This window comes from Crinia signifera, chromosome 6, assembly GCF_055691185.1.
Source record: "Crinia signifera chromosome 6, ASM5569118v1, whole genome shotgun sequence".
Classification (NCBI taxonomy): Eukaryota; Metazoa; Chordata; class Amphibia; order Anura; family Myobatrachidae; genus Crinia; species Crinia signifera.
This window is the reverse complement of record NC_139222.1, coordinates 70616323-70629664: the sequence shown is the minus strand read 5'-3', so window position 1 is coordinate 70629664 and position 13342 is coordinate 70616323. Positions and strand designations below refer to the sequence as shown.

The 13342-nt window shown below is 42.9% G+C and overlaps 1 protein-coding gene across 8 annotated transcripts in view; it reads right to left on the bottom strand.

Moving 5' to 3' along the window:
- ZMIZ1 (zinc finger MIZ-type containing 1) overlaps positions 1–13342 on the bottom strand; it is a 293441-nt gene that overhangs the window by 51799 nt on the left and 228300 nt on the right. The gene's annotated exons all lie outside the window — the stretch shown is intronic.

Below are 13342 nucleotides of genomic sequence, written 5' to 3'. Positions count from 1 at the left end.
CATCAAAACCCTTCAGCTTTCAAGAATAGTATTATATATCAGTATAATACAAACAACTAAAAGAACTAATAAAAATATCAAGTAAAAATATAAATGATTAAATCAACTAACAGCTATTTGCCGGAAGCTTATCTGTACATGTACATGTATTATTTTAGGCAAAGAATTGAGTAACTCTTGATAGGGTCACCTCAATATGACAATCCCCAGTATAGTGTCATGTACCTCGCTGCAGAGACCTGCACACAGATGTTTAATAACAGCTCCCCCCAGTGGCGAGACGAAATGTTGCCATTTGTGTTTATATAGAATTGGTTAGGTTACAATATAATTAACTCCTGTTAAGCAATCAAGATAAATACACATAGAGCAACAACTACTGGAAAATAAAAGTATGTCTAGGCAAAGTGAACAAAGGGATACATCAATACAGCTTGCCTTCTCTCTTACAATTAATAATTATCTTTTTTAATTCATACAAACCAGTACAAACATCTGAAACTTTTTTTTTTTCCCCTGCAACCAGATAACACAATGGATTCTTTTATAGGCTGTCTGCTCACATAATAGGGACGACAAGCTGCATGTACAGGAATGAAACGATGGAACTTGTAACACAGGGATGGCATTATTATTCACCGCGTGAATAGAATCAAATAAATAGATAAAAATGTATTTGTGCCTATGCGCTCCATGTTGTGAGGAGTGTGAACAGATCTTGGTCACCCAAAGTCTCTGAAGATACACTGCACAAAGGATAAAGAGCCAGGAAAATGGGCTACAGAGTTTATTAAATCTAGGACTGAAAACCCCAAGAGACTTTTTAACATGTCATCTTTAAACATACGCAGGTGTTTATATAAAAATCCCATATACAGTATGTTATCAGAATATACAAATTGTAACAACTGCACATTTCCATTATACAACAAACACTCGGTCCTGTGCTTTCTGCAGTAATACATAAAGAAACATTAGAATTTCCTGTTCAACGATGCAAAGGGCTAATGGGTGGGGAAACGCGTTTTTGCACTGCGCTTGCTCTGGGCTTGTACGCAACTCAGTGGCACATCTACTTGTGGGTGATGATGCAACACTGGATGGTAAATGGGCACTCACATGTAGGCAGAAAGTGGAAGAGAGAGAGAGGGCATGCCAACAGTACTGCGCACTATGCAGGTGAATATACATAGTTCCATAGTTTCAGCAACCTGCATCTCACAAATCCCGTGCAGTTACTCTTTTCAGCCTGGAGTGTTGCTGTCTGTTGTGGTGTCTCTATTACATTGTGGCCTGTATCTCAGTACAGATCAGACTCTGCTAGAAACACCAAAGCAGACAGCGACACCCCAGGCAGGAAAAAAGGAACTGCATGGATTTTGAAAGGTGCAGGGTGCTAGAATGAACATTAATCCAAAAATATACTGGTAGCTCATTTGGCTCCTAACCAAAATTAACCCTAGAATGAATGTGCGTGTACACGTGGTAGGGACTATAGAGTGTAAGCTCCACTGTTTCAGGGACTGATGTAAATGTTCAAACATTCTCTGTAAAGCGACGCAGAATATGCGTTTGCTATATAAGTAACCATTAATAATATATTCATTGTGTGAGTGATCGTGGCCATCTTGCATTCAACCTGCATCAGCTCACAAGCGTGCACCATAAGGATTGCGGTGTAATTACATTACGTATAGTAACCTTAAGAGCATAATGATATATATATATATATATATATATATATGTATATAAAGTCCTGGTGCGGTGGATTGTGCAGTGTGTACAGAGATGCAATATATCATTACATGGTGCTGCAGGGTCCAAAAATCACTGTGGTGTGTACCCAGCTTTCTAATGCCTGTCACTTTCTATTTATAATGCTTTTTGTGTTCAGCATCAGCACCTAAGAGATAGGTATTATCACACATAGCTGAATTATCACACAAACTAGTATACCCCACATACACTAAGTTCTTGTCTGATACTGAATTCAACTCTTGGGACACTTTTAAGGACGCGATCCTCGTTGACTGTGTGCGTATACAGCGGACGTGCAGATAACTCCACATGCATGCAGTGAATCAGCTGGAGGCTGGTTTATCCAGTTCTGCTGCAGAAGCTGTATACAGTATATCCTTGCTCTGACACCAGGACATCGGGAGTTCCAGGATAGAGAGCAGACCGTCCCATTCATACTAAAGGGTAACGCCTCTGGCTATACAACTTTTATTTTGTTAGTCAATGGAATGAATGAATTTACAACCAAACGGCATAAAACACTCAGCAAAGAAGGTAAAAAAAGTTCCCAGCATTCAAGTCCTTGGTGGGATACCAAACCTGTCCTTAACAATCAGCACTAGAAAAAGCATAAAGTACATGGACAAAATAAAAAATGTCCTTATACGGTTGCAGATGTGATTGGCAATTTCCACAGAGTGTATGGTATATAAAGTCAAACTGGACAATGGGTTGTATTCAATGCGGCCGGTGAGGGGGTTAAACAGCGAGGATTGCAGAAAACCAGCGATCCTCGCTGTTTAACCCCCGCGCCGCTCTATTCAACATTCTGGGGAAATCCTCACCGTCACAAGACGGTGAGAATTCTCCAAATCAGCGAGACCCGCGGCTACTGCACCGAACCTGCTGTATTTAGCCGCGAGTCTCGCTGCTTCTGGAGCCGCATACGCCAATTCTCCCTTGCTCAAAAAATGGAGCAAGGGGGAATTGGCGTATGAGGGGGGTGCGTTGAATACTGACAGGGTGAGTTGTGACAGCGAGCAGGAAGCCCTGCTCGTTGTCGCCGCTCGCCCACGGCATTGAATACACCCCAATGATTTACTTTTTTTCATTGCAAACATTGGGCCTGATTCAGATTTGATCGCAGATGTGCAAATTTGCAGATCAAGAGATTATAGATTGACTGCAAATGCGTACATACCGTAGCCTGAATGTGCAAGTTCAAATAGCGACAGATATAGTGTAGGGTCGTAATGGCAATCTTCCCGCAGTTTGACTGATAGGAAGTTGGCTTTTGGGGGGTTGGTAACTGTCAGTTTTATGGGAGGGGCGCAGATGTATTAAGCCTGGAGAAGAGATAAACTGGAGATAAAGTGAAAGGAGATAAAGCATAAGCCAATAAACTGTGTTTGAAAATGACAGTTGGGAGTTGATTGGCTGGTGCGTTATCTCCTTTCACTGTATCTTTTCTCCATGGTGTGTGGGTCCCCCAGGACCCTGCGGCCCTTGTACACTGCACACCTTGCCCTTATTATAGATACACCAGTGTAAAGGTCCTCCACTAACTGCCTACCTGGATAGACAGTCTGAAAAGTCAGGAACTATATATTTAGAGATGTACTAAGCCTTGAAAAGTGATAAAATGGAGAGTGATAAACCACCAGCCAATCAGTGCATACCTGACATTTTTCAAACACAGCCTGTGACATGACAGGAAGGAGCTGATTGGCTGGTGGTTTCTCACTCTGCATTTGATCACTTTTGAAGCTTAGTGCATCTGGCCACTAATGAGAAGCAGTTGGTACAAAATTAAGTTGAGAGGGAAACACATTATATGTATTTCTCCCTTCAGGTCAACACCTTTCCATTACATTTACAATTCTATTTTAAAAGATTCCTGACTAAAGAGCTTACAATCTGTTACAGGGAAATGCCTTTGCACAACACAGAATGTGTAATCCCTGCAATGACAGGAGGCAATAGTGACCCAGTGAGACATGCCAGCTCTCCCAGTTCGACATAACCATGGCAACCATTCTCCACACTAGACGTGCAGGCTAACAGGAAATTAGAGGAAAATACACAGGAATCCATTTCTGAACACGCACACAAACTGGATGACATACAATCTGTACTTAACCCTGCTGCCTCCGGAAGTGCACGCAGCGGAATACATACTGCTATAAACTTGCCCAGCATTACAGAAGCCATCCCTTGACCTACATAGGTTAAATATAAAGGAGTTAAATGTTTGCATTATCCAATTACACAGACCTTACCACCTTCGGAGGGTGTAATAATCTGAGAGAAGAAAATACACATTTATATTACATCCATAAGAAAAAATTGCAGCAATAAAAATGCCACAAAAAGTATTTACATAAAAAAAGACATACAGTAACATAGATATTAATATTATATGTTATTATTTAATTACAATAGCGCCACAGCCCTGAAAGTGTTAAAATGTCGCTGTGAGGTAACAGCGACCCTAACATGTGTTTCTAAGCTGCATTGATTGCCCTATGTCCTACTATGCAACAGGACCCACCTGATTCCAAGGAGGAAAGGACTAAGTAGAGTCAGCACCAGGAGGGCCCCCACCAGTGGGAGAGGAGTCTGCAGTAACACAAATCCGAGACAGTCCATCGTTACATCTCCACTGCTCTCAAGTGTGACCTAGTTAGCATGGAATTCCTGTGGGTGTTGCTAAATCCTCCAGGTAACTCTGCTGTGTTTTTCACTTTACTTTGTAAACACTTTTTTTTTTTTTTTGCTCTTCGGTGAGAAGAACCATGGGAATTGCGCAGTCAGGGGAAAAGTGGCAGCAGCCATTCTCTATTCAGCGGCCTTCCTCATATACTATAGAGTGCAGGGTGTAGGGGTAAGCGAGAGATGAGGAACCTTTGGCCCTCCAGTTGTTGTTGAACTACACAACCCAGCATGCCCTGAAACAGATTTAGCATGGCCAAATAGCAAAACTGTAGCAGGGCATTCTGGGATGTGTAGTTCACCAACAGCTGGACGGCCAAAGTTTCCCCATTCCTGAGGTAAGCTCTAGTTAAATAACGGTTACATGTGTATTTTGCCCGTCCAATGGATTTTCGCTGGAGTGAACAGCTTTCCTTAGCAGGACGCTATGGAAAGCCATCCACTCGATGCTCATCAGCTGATAATACCAACAGATGAGCAGTGGCGACCGGAGATGATGGGGGAGCTAACCACTCATCGCTGCCCCGTACACACTCAAACCGCAAAACTGAGCTGCTTTCAAAATTGGCCAGTGTGTATGGGCTATTACGAGTTTATATATCAAGCAGTGGACCAATGGAGAATGCACTCATTGCATCCAATCAGATTCTACTTATCATTTTAGTGAATGTATCTGATTAATGCTACCTCAAAGTTGTGTGTGGCCTCAAAGTTCCTTAAAGTGCCAGCTTCTGCATTGACAAGGGATTCGGCATGAAAAGCCGGCGGTCGGGATCCCAGCGTTCAAAATCCCGACGCCGGAATCCCGAACGCTGAAATCCCGACAAGGGGGGGACTGGATCGCCCCCCTTGCGGGCTCGCTACGCTCGCCACGCAGCGGGCCCGGTGCCTCGCTACGCTCGGCACACTAATTTATTTCCCCTCAGAGGGTGTCGTGGACACCCACGAGGGGAGAAAGTGTCGGGATTTCGGCGTTCGTGATTTTGAACGCCGGGATCCCGACCGCCGGGATTTAAACTGCATCCCTTGACAAGGATCTGAGTGCTGCAGTGTGATACTCTCCTGACACTCAATGCAGACAACCCCATCTTCAGGGGCCGCCGGCAACTCCAGTGGGACAAAAAAATCAGGGTCTCCTCAAGGCCACACCCTTTCAGTTAAGCCATGCCCCTTTTGAGAAGGCCCTGCCTGTTGCAGAGGGTCGGAGTCTTAATGCAGAGTGCACGCCAGGTGTCACCACACCTGGTGATGCCTCTGCATTACAGCAATGGAGAAACGTAAACCCCTACAGCAAAATGTAATAAGTATTAAAGACATCTTCATACCCTATCGACCGTTCATTCACTTTTCCACTTCTCAGGGACTAGTAAAGAACCCAGTATGGGCATGACCCCTTATACAGTTGACAAGTAATGATGTTACTTGTGTCACATGACACATTTCGACAGTGTCTTGTAAAGAAGTATCAGTGTTTATGATCATGAAAATCGGATTAAAACCAGGAATGTTTTGCCTGAGTAAAAACTTTACTGTGAAAAATAATGTTCATGTAGGAAATATGTATATCCCCATTTTATTTGTTAATCAAATCCTCTCCAAACTAAAGTCAAATCCTTTCACAAAAATGAATGGGAGCTTCCATGCTTGCTCCTGTCGTGTAAGATTAGCCATCATGCCTAGAATGTAATTAAACAGCGCCACCCAGTGGGCAAATGATCATTGCAACAGTAAAATAACGAGACAAACCAAAGTGATGTATTACATAGTTATGGGATTGTCTGGTTTTTATATAATAATTTTAGTATGTGCATTAGCACAGATCTGATGGGAAGGTTCATTTCTACCACAGGGTAAAAGGAGAGATTACTGAACAGAAAGCCATATCTATGTGGTATGATGCGCCATAACCGTCCCTTCACACCAATCCCAAACGGCTAACAATACAGCTTATATAATGTGTGTAAAATAATGTATGTGGTAGCATTTCTTCCCCTCTCCTAGATGAGCGCTGGAAAACTCACCAAGTAAACATCTGCATTGTGTTTCTGGGCCTCTCTCATTTCAATCCCTGTTCATCATTTATTTATGAAGTGCCAGACATATTCTACAGAGCAACGCCACCAGCGGCAATTTACAAAGAGCGACAGGCAGGTACACAACTGGGAAGAGGCTCTAAGATGTTCTGCTTTTGAAAGCTTACCTGGTGTAATAATTGTAAACAGACAATTAATAAAATAGGATTATATGGAGCTAACGCTTTACCTTACAACATGGGCCATGGAGGCACCAAAGGGAATTTTTAATTAACACATAAGAAGAAATCAGTGTGCTGCTGAAATTTTCCAGTTCGTCAGTTTCTGTTAACTACAAATAGCCGGTATATAAATAAACTGGCACGCTGGGCACCCGCCCTCCTCCAAGACTCTAATCTGGGGGGATATTTTTAACCTGGTTGGATGTATTTCAGCCTTCGTTTATCTGAAAGTCGTAGCATGCGGTTTACAGAAAGTGGAATTACACAACGTGGGGCAGGTTATTCAGATTTTAAAAGAAAAGAAAATTGACATTCTGAGACTTGTTTTTCCTTCCACGACTACTGTTGTCTAGTTTTATTGCATCACAGTCTGGTTAAGAAAGGAAAAAAAAGTTTGAAACTCCCATTAAAGAGATTTGATCTAGAACTGCATCTACTCAGCGGTACGCAAATCCAGAAAATGATGACATAAGCGTTTATATATGTACAAAAATAATTGTCTATGTCAACAGGGTCGATGATGAAAAAAGGTTGAAACATGAAAAGACTGACATGAGTTTTTCACGTGTTTTTTTTTTTGTGGGGATCAATGTCAACACCTGAGCGTGTTGATTGACAATGAGTGTGATGCTTTGCTCTTCATGCTTTCGGCCAGGTGCCGGCACACTTTACGGTTCCCAATCAGAGTACATGTGGTATGGATGGTAAAATATGTCGACAATAGCCATGTCAACATTTTGCTTGTGTCTACCTTTTGAAATATAGTGTCGACCTAACATCCCGATCCCTCAAAAAATCTCAAACTGTTTTGCACGTTTACTACAGGTAATAGATGGTGGCGTGGACATAATAGGGTGGTGTGGACCCAGGGTGGTGTGCCGTACTCTACTTAAGTTCCGTAGCGTAAGCGGTGGCCGCAAAGATGAGGAAGTACCAAAAAAAAAAAAAACTTAAACTTGAGTCTGCTACCCCCCACCCTATATATATGTGTGTGTGTGTGTGTGTGTGTGTGTGTGTGTGTGTGCATGTGTTGTTACAAGTTACATTTTGAATCCAATCTCTAAACTACTGCATCAGGTTGCATGTAGGAAAACTGTTGGTTTACATTATTCATGTACAAGGCATTAACACTGTGTAGTTCTGTACTCTGGCTACATGTGCACGTCTGACTCCAGAAGGAGCGCTAGGTAAATTGCTACCAGTCCAAACACTGGCCAGTTTAAGTTTGGAAATTCATTTTACATGCAGACTTTTTAGGGGGTTGAATATTTTTGCAAATCTGTATGTATGTATGTATGTATGTATGTATGTATCTATATATTCCGCTGTAAATGTAGCATGAACATGCCATCTAGTGGCAAGTTTTTATGAATCTATATCACAAAATCCTCTTATGAATATGAAAATAAATAATTCTGACTTGTGTGACTGTTTTTGGAAAATTAAGATTTAAAGTAGCTCTGCAATACAAAATGTTGTACAAAGAGAATAATGTTGTGTCCAAGCATGCAGCATACATTAGCATGGTACAGACAATCAGCCCTACAGCATACAGTAGCATGGTACAGACAATCAGCCCTACAGCATACAGTAGCATGGTACAGACAATCAGCCCTACAGCATACAGTAGCATGGTACAGACAATCAGCCCTACAGCATACAGTAGCATGGTACAGACAATCAGCCCTACAGCATACAGTAGCATGGTACAGACAATCAGCCCTACAGCATACAGTAGCATGGTACAGACAATCAGCCCTACAGCATACAGAAGCATGGTACAGACAATCAGCCCTACAGCATACAGTAGCATGGTACAGACAATCAGCCCTACAGCATACATTAGCACGGTACAGACAATCAGCCCTACAGCATACAGTAGCATGGTACAGATAATCAGCTCTACAGCATACAGTAGCATGGTACAGACAATCAGCCCTACACCATACAGCTGGCAGGAAGGAGTTATTCGCAATGCCTGCAACATGGAATTGACATTGAGTGTCATATGGAGGAGGTGTGGCAAGAATATCTGACTTTGCCTACATAAAGCCTGATTCACAAGGGAAAACCCAGGGCTGCGTCTTTATCCTATGTAAAGCACCTTCACGGCCCCAGCTCTGAAAATTCCAGGAGATTTCCAGAGCTAACAAACACAAGGGAATGTGCAATTCTGAACAAAGAGATGGAGGTTACATGGTCCATGCCTGATTATGATGAAAGTTAAGGTAGTTTATGGACTAGTTTATACGTCCACACTCGGGCAGGAGAAGTCTATGAAACCAGAAAGCTTTCTGATGGGAAAGTAATTACCTTGCAGAGATTAATTGGTTGGGTTTGGCTCAGTGGGTATGAGCCTGGAACTCTTGGTGTTAGGTTTACACAGGAGTACATCTGCACCCAATTACCCAGATGGCCTCTCTCCCTCCTTCCTAACCCTCCTATTCCTCCACTCAGCACGCTCTCAAGGGCATTATCTTAGCCCTATTCATTACCAGCGAGGATGATGGGACTTAAATTTGTTTTAAACACACACACACACAAAACCCACATGTGCAGTAAGAGGATGTGGGGAGGTTTCAGAGACCACTTTCTGTGGGGCTAACCTGATTGTACACACAGATTACACATGTTCATCTGCACGTTTTCTGATGTTGTTGTCATGCAATACATCATCGGTTGTAATTGGAAAAGCATTGCAGTTTATAGAGAGCATTTTGTTCAAGTATCCAGAGGGCTGACCGACACATGAAAAGGTCGACGTTTTCACGTTTTATTCTTCCTTTCTTTGGACTTTTTATGCTTTATCATCCACATGGACTGTGATTGGATGGATTATGTTTTGACCTTTTCTACGTGAAACCTTTTGTATGTCGACCTAATGACATTTGACCTGCATCACACCTGACCACTGGGCTGCTAATAGTCCTGTGATAAGGTATCCGCCAGAATAAAATACAGCCCCCTGGAAGCCTGCAAATTGCGTACCATAGACCTGATATTAATGTAGAATAAGACATATAGGGACAGATGCACTAAGCTTCAAAAGTGATAAAATGGAGAGTGATAAACAGCCAGCCAATCAGCTCCTGCCTGACATTTTTCAAACACAGCCTGTGACTTGGCAGGTAGGAGCTGATTGGCTGGCTGTTTATCACTCTCCATTTTATCACTTTTGAAGCTTAGTGCATCTGGCCCATAGTGAGCAAAGGCACGGAATGATGAAAAGAAAGTAAACACACAAGAAATATAAATGCAAATATTAAATACACCTAGTATTTATCTGTGCTCCAAGTCCTTGCCTGTTGCTTATTGTATGTTTCACTCTGGGTGATATTAGATTGCCACTATACCCTGGTCATCGCCATGTTGTTGGCAAGCAGATAAAATAGTATAAAGAAAAGCATACTGTATAAACAATATAAATGAGAGAAAACTGCAAAGGCTCCAAGGAACCAGTCACCAGAAGGAGATTGGGGAATTATGCAGCACAGTCTAGTAGGGAAGCATTGACCTTTCAACTGCAACCCAACTGATTCCAAATAGATAACAAGGATAGGGAATTAGCAGTAGCAGCAGCAGCAGCAGCTATATCACACACAAATCACCAGAGGATCGCTCCCTTCAGGCTGTTCTCTGCACACAAAATCCAGTAACCAATGTCATTTTCTTCTTTCTTTCTACGATGGTTCCTTGAGAGCAGGTCCCATTACTGGGATATCACATTACCTGCCATAACATAAGCAGCTACCATGATCACATAAAACAAGCCTGAGCCTAAAGGACAGGGGTGGGTACTTAGCAGTGAGACAAAAACATGGTCCCACCCCGAGCCAATTAAAATAATGGCTGTGTGTTATTCCGTGCACGGGAACAGCTGGGACCTGCACAGAATTCTCCAGATGTTCTCATTCACCTGCGGTTTAGTGATCACACAATGACATAGCCATCAACGGTGTCCTAAGACCAACGCCGGTCTAGCATTCAGGATCCTTTACACATTTCATGAGGGGATATGGTCACTGGGTCGACCCTATGAAGGTCGACATAAATTAGGTTGACACCTGGAATAGGTCGACACAAGCATTAAGTAGACAATGGGAAGGTCGACAGTCAGAAAAAGTCGACATGAGTTTTTCACCTTCTTTGTCCTGGATGTCGGCATAGACACTAAGTGTCGACCTATTTCAGGTGTCGACCTTCATGCAAAAGAAATAATAACAAATAGCAAGCGTTATGAGAGGTCAACCACGTTCTAAGTCACAGAACTTAAAACACAGCACAAGTACATTACTAGGATTTTAAACATGATGACATTCCATGTATTACATGCCAACAGGGATAGGGTCCATAGACAGTGCTGTCTACAGCAAGCTGGGACTATTAAAGCAATGAAGAAAAGTAGGGATCCGATTTTGGGAACTACTATTAACAAGATCTGCAAATAATGAAATTCCTTTTTCTGGTCCTTCATTCTCAAGGACAACATGTCAACTTTTCTGTTTCTCATCAGATAGAAGAGAAATCAATTTTGCGGGGTGCAATTACCTTGTTGTAATATTAGCTAGCTGACTAACTAGGGGGAGATCGACAGAAACTGCATGGCAGTTGCTATATGTCTAGGGTTGGATTCTCCTATGGTTACAATGGAAGATACACAATGAGGATCAGCACCCCGCCACACCACTCCACTGCTAGGCTGCTTCCCTTTCCCAAAGCTTTTTCACCTTCAAGCACCCAGCTCTACCATTGCCCCCAGGCAATGGTACTGTGCGGGACAAGGACGCGGCTGCTGGAGTTGCCAAAGGGGCAGACGAACGCATTTTATTTTTACAAACTTTTGTTTCGCTGGACTTTTGAAAAAAATTGCCCTATTTTACCCTACTGCCACCTATGGCCTCTCCTATCTGCTGCTGCCTTATGTACCCCATTAAATACCATTTATATTACCAATGTTTGCTATTCCTGTATGTTATACCTATAAGTGCTGTGCTTTACGTTGCTTTGTTGATAAAATATGTATCATTTTAATCTAATACATACATGTTAATTGCTCCCGAGGACTTGGGTCCTTGTATGGCTTATCTCACTCACTGTAAACTTCAAAGTGCATCCAACATGGCTGCCTCACCTGGTATGCTCGTGGATGGGATGAAAACTACACGGTCCAGGGCAGTGGTGACTCTTACCATTTTGGAGGAGGGGGCTGCCGCAATGTGGGCCCCCCTCCGCTGCCGTGCTTCACGCACCTTTCGGTCCCGGCAGCCGGTCCCCCGCCCGGGGCCAGCGCATGCGCAAGTAACTTCATACATACTGCACATGCACTGGCCCAAGCTTCCATGGGCTGCTTTTGCAGCAGCCCACGGAAGCTTAATCAGGTTTCCAGGTCCGACGCATGCACAGTATGGTCCACTGTACTGCACATGTGCAGAACCCATTTGGGGGCTGCCACGCATTTGCACACAGAAAAGGCAACCCGGAGGGAGGGAACACCTCGCAATGTGACAACCTTGAGTGACTGGCAGGTCAGACTTCCAATAGGAAGTCACTGCCAGTCACATTGAAGCCAGAGCAGTCTTACAGACTGCATCTGGCTTCACTTAGGCAAAGACAGTGGCAAATTTTATCTGGGGGGGGGCTGCAGCCCTGCAGCCCATAGGTAAAAACCGGCACTGGTATTGGGAGGGAGTTATGTGGGGACACTACCCCCAGCATTAGACCACTGCAGCCAGTGACCTGTTCCACCCAGGGTAATCCTGCGTGGTACGTCTAATATGGATACCTCTCCTGTTACCTTTTGTGGATGGAATATATACCGCATGGAAGAGTTATTACCCAAAACGTCTGCACCAACCTTGCATTATGCTTATTGTGTACTCTAGATTTTCTTTTGACTTCTCTATTAATATTTGTACTATGATCTTTGTTTTTGATGCCTGTAAAGTAATTTGCGTACTTTAGGAAAAAGAGTGCGCTATAAATAAAGTTATTGGCATTTTGTCTATTGTTACTTTCAAATTCTATTATTTAAAAAATGTGGGTGTTATTCTTTAGATATTATATATATATATATATATATATATATATATATATATATATATATATATATATATATATAAAATATCAGTATTTGTAAGATAAACAAGCCTGGCGGATGCCTGTACCTGCATAAGATCCATGCTGTCTTTCTGTCCTGCTCCATATCCGCTAGATCAGCCAGGGGCTATACTGTAGCACAGTGCCACATGTATTCTGCCTGCTCGGTTACAACAAGGTAACTACACTGTCTGCATAACTTGGGCTGGGGCCAATTCAGCCAGGCTGGCCAGCGCAGTGTGCATACAAATGCTTCATGCCGGCAGCGTGGTCCTAATGACTCATTCACAGTATGTATGAACTCCATCCTCTGATTTGTGACTAGGACATACGCAGGAATGGCAGGTCAATGGTAAAAATTACACAGAAACCTTTTTTTCCTTCCTTATTTTCCAGACATAATTTGAAGCCATAAATCACTGCAGAGACAGCTGACCTCAAAGGCTCCTTGGCACTGAGTGTGGAAACCCTTGGAGCGCGATGCTAACCTTCCTTAGTCCATGCGAGGAGGAGCAAAGGAGATGTGCTGGTTTGTGTTAGCAA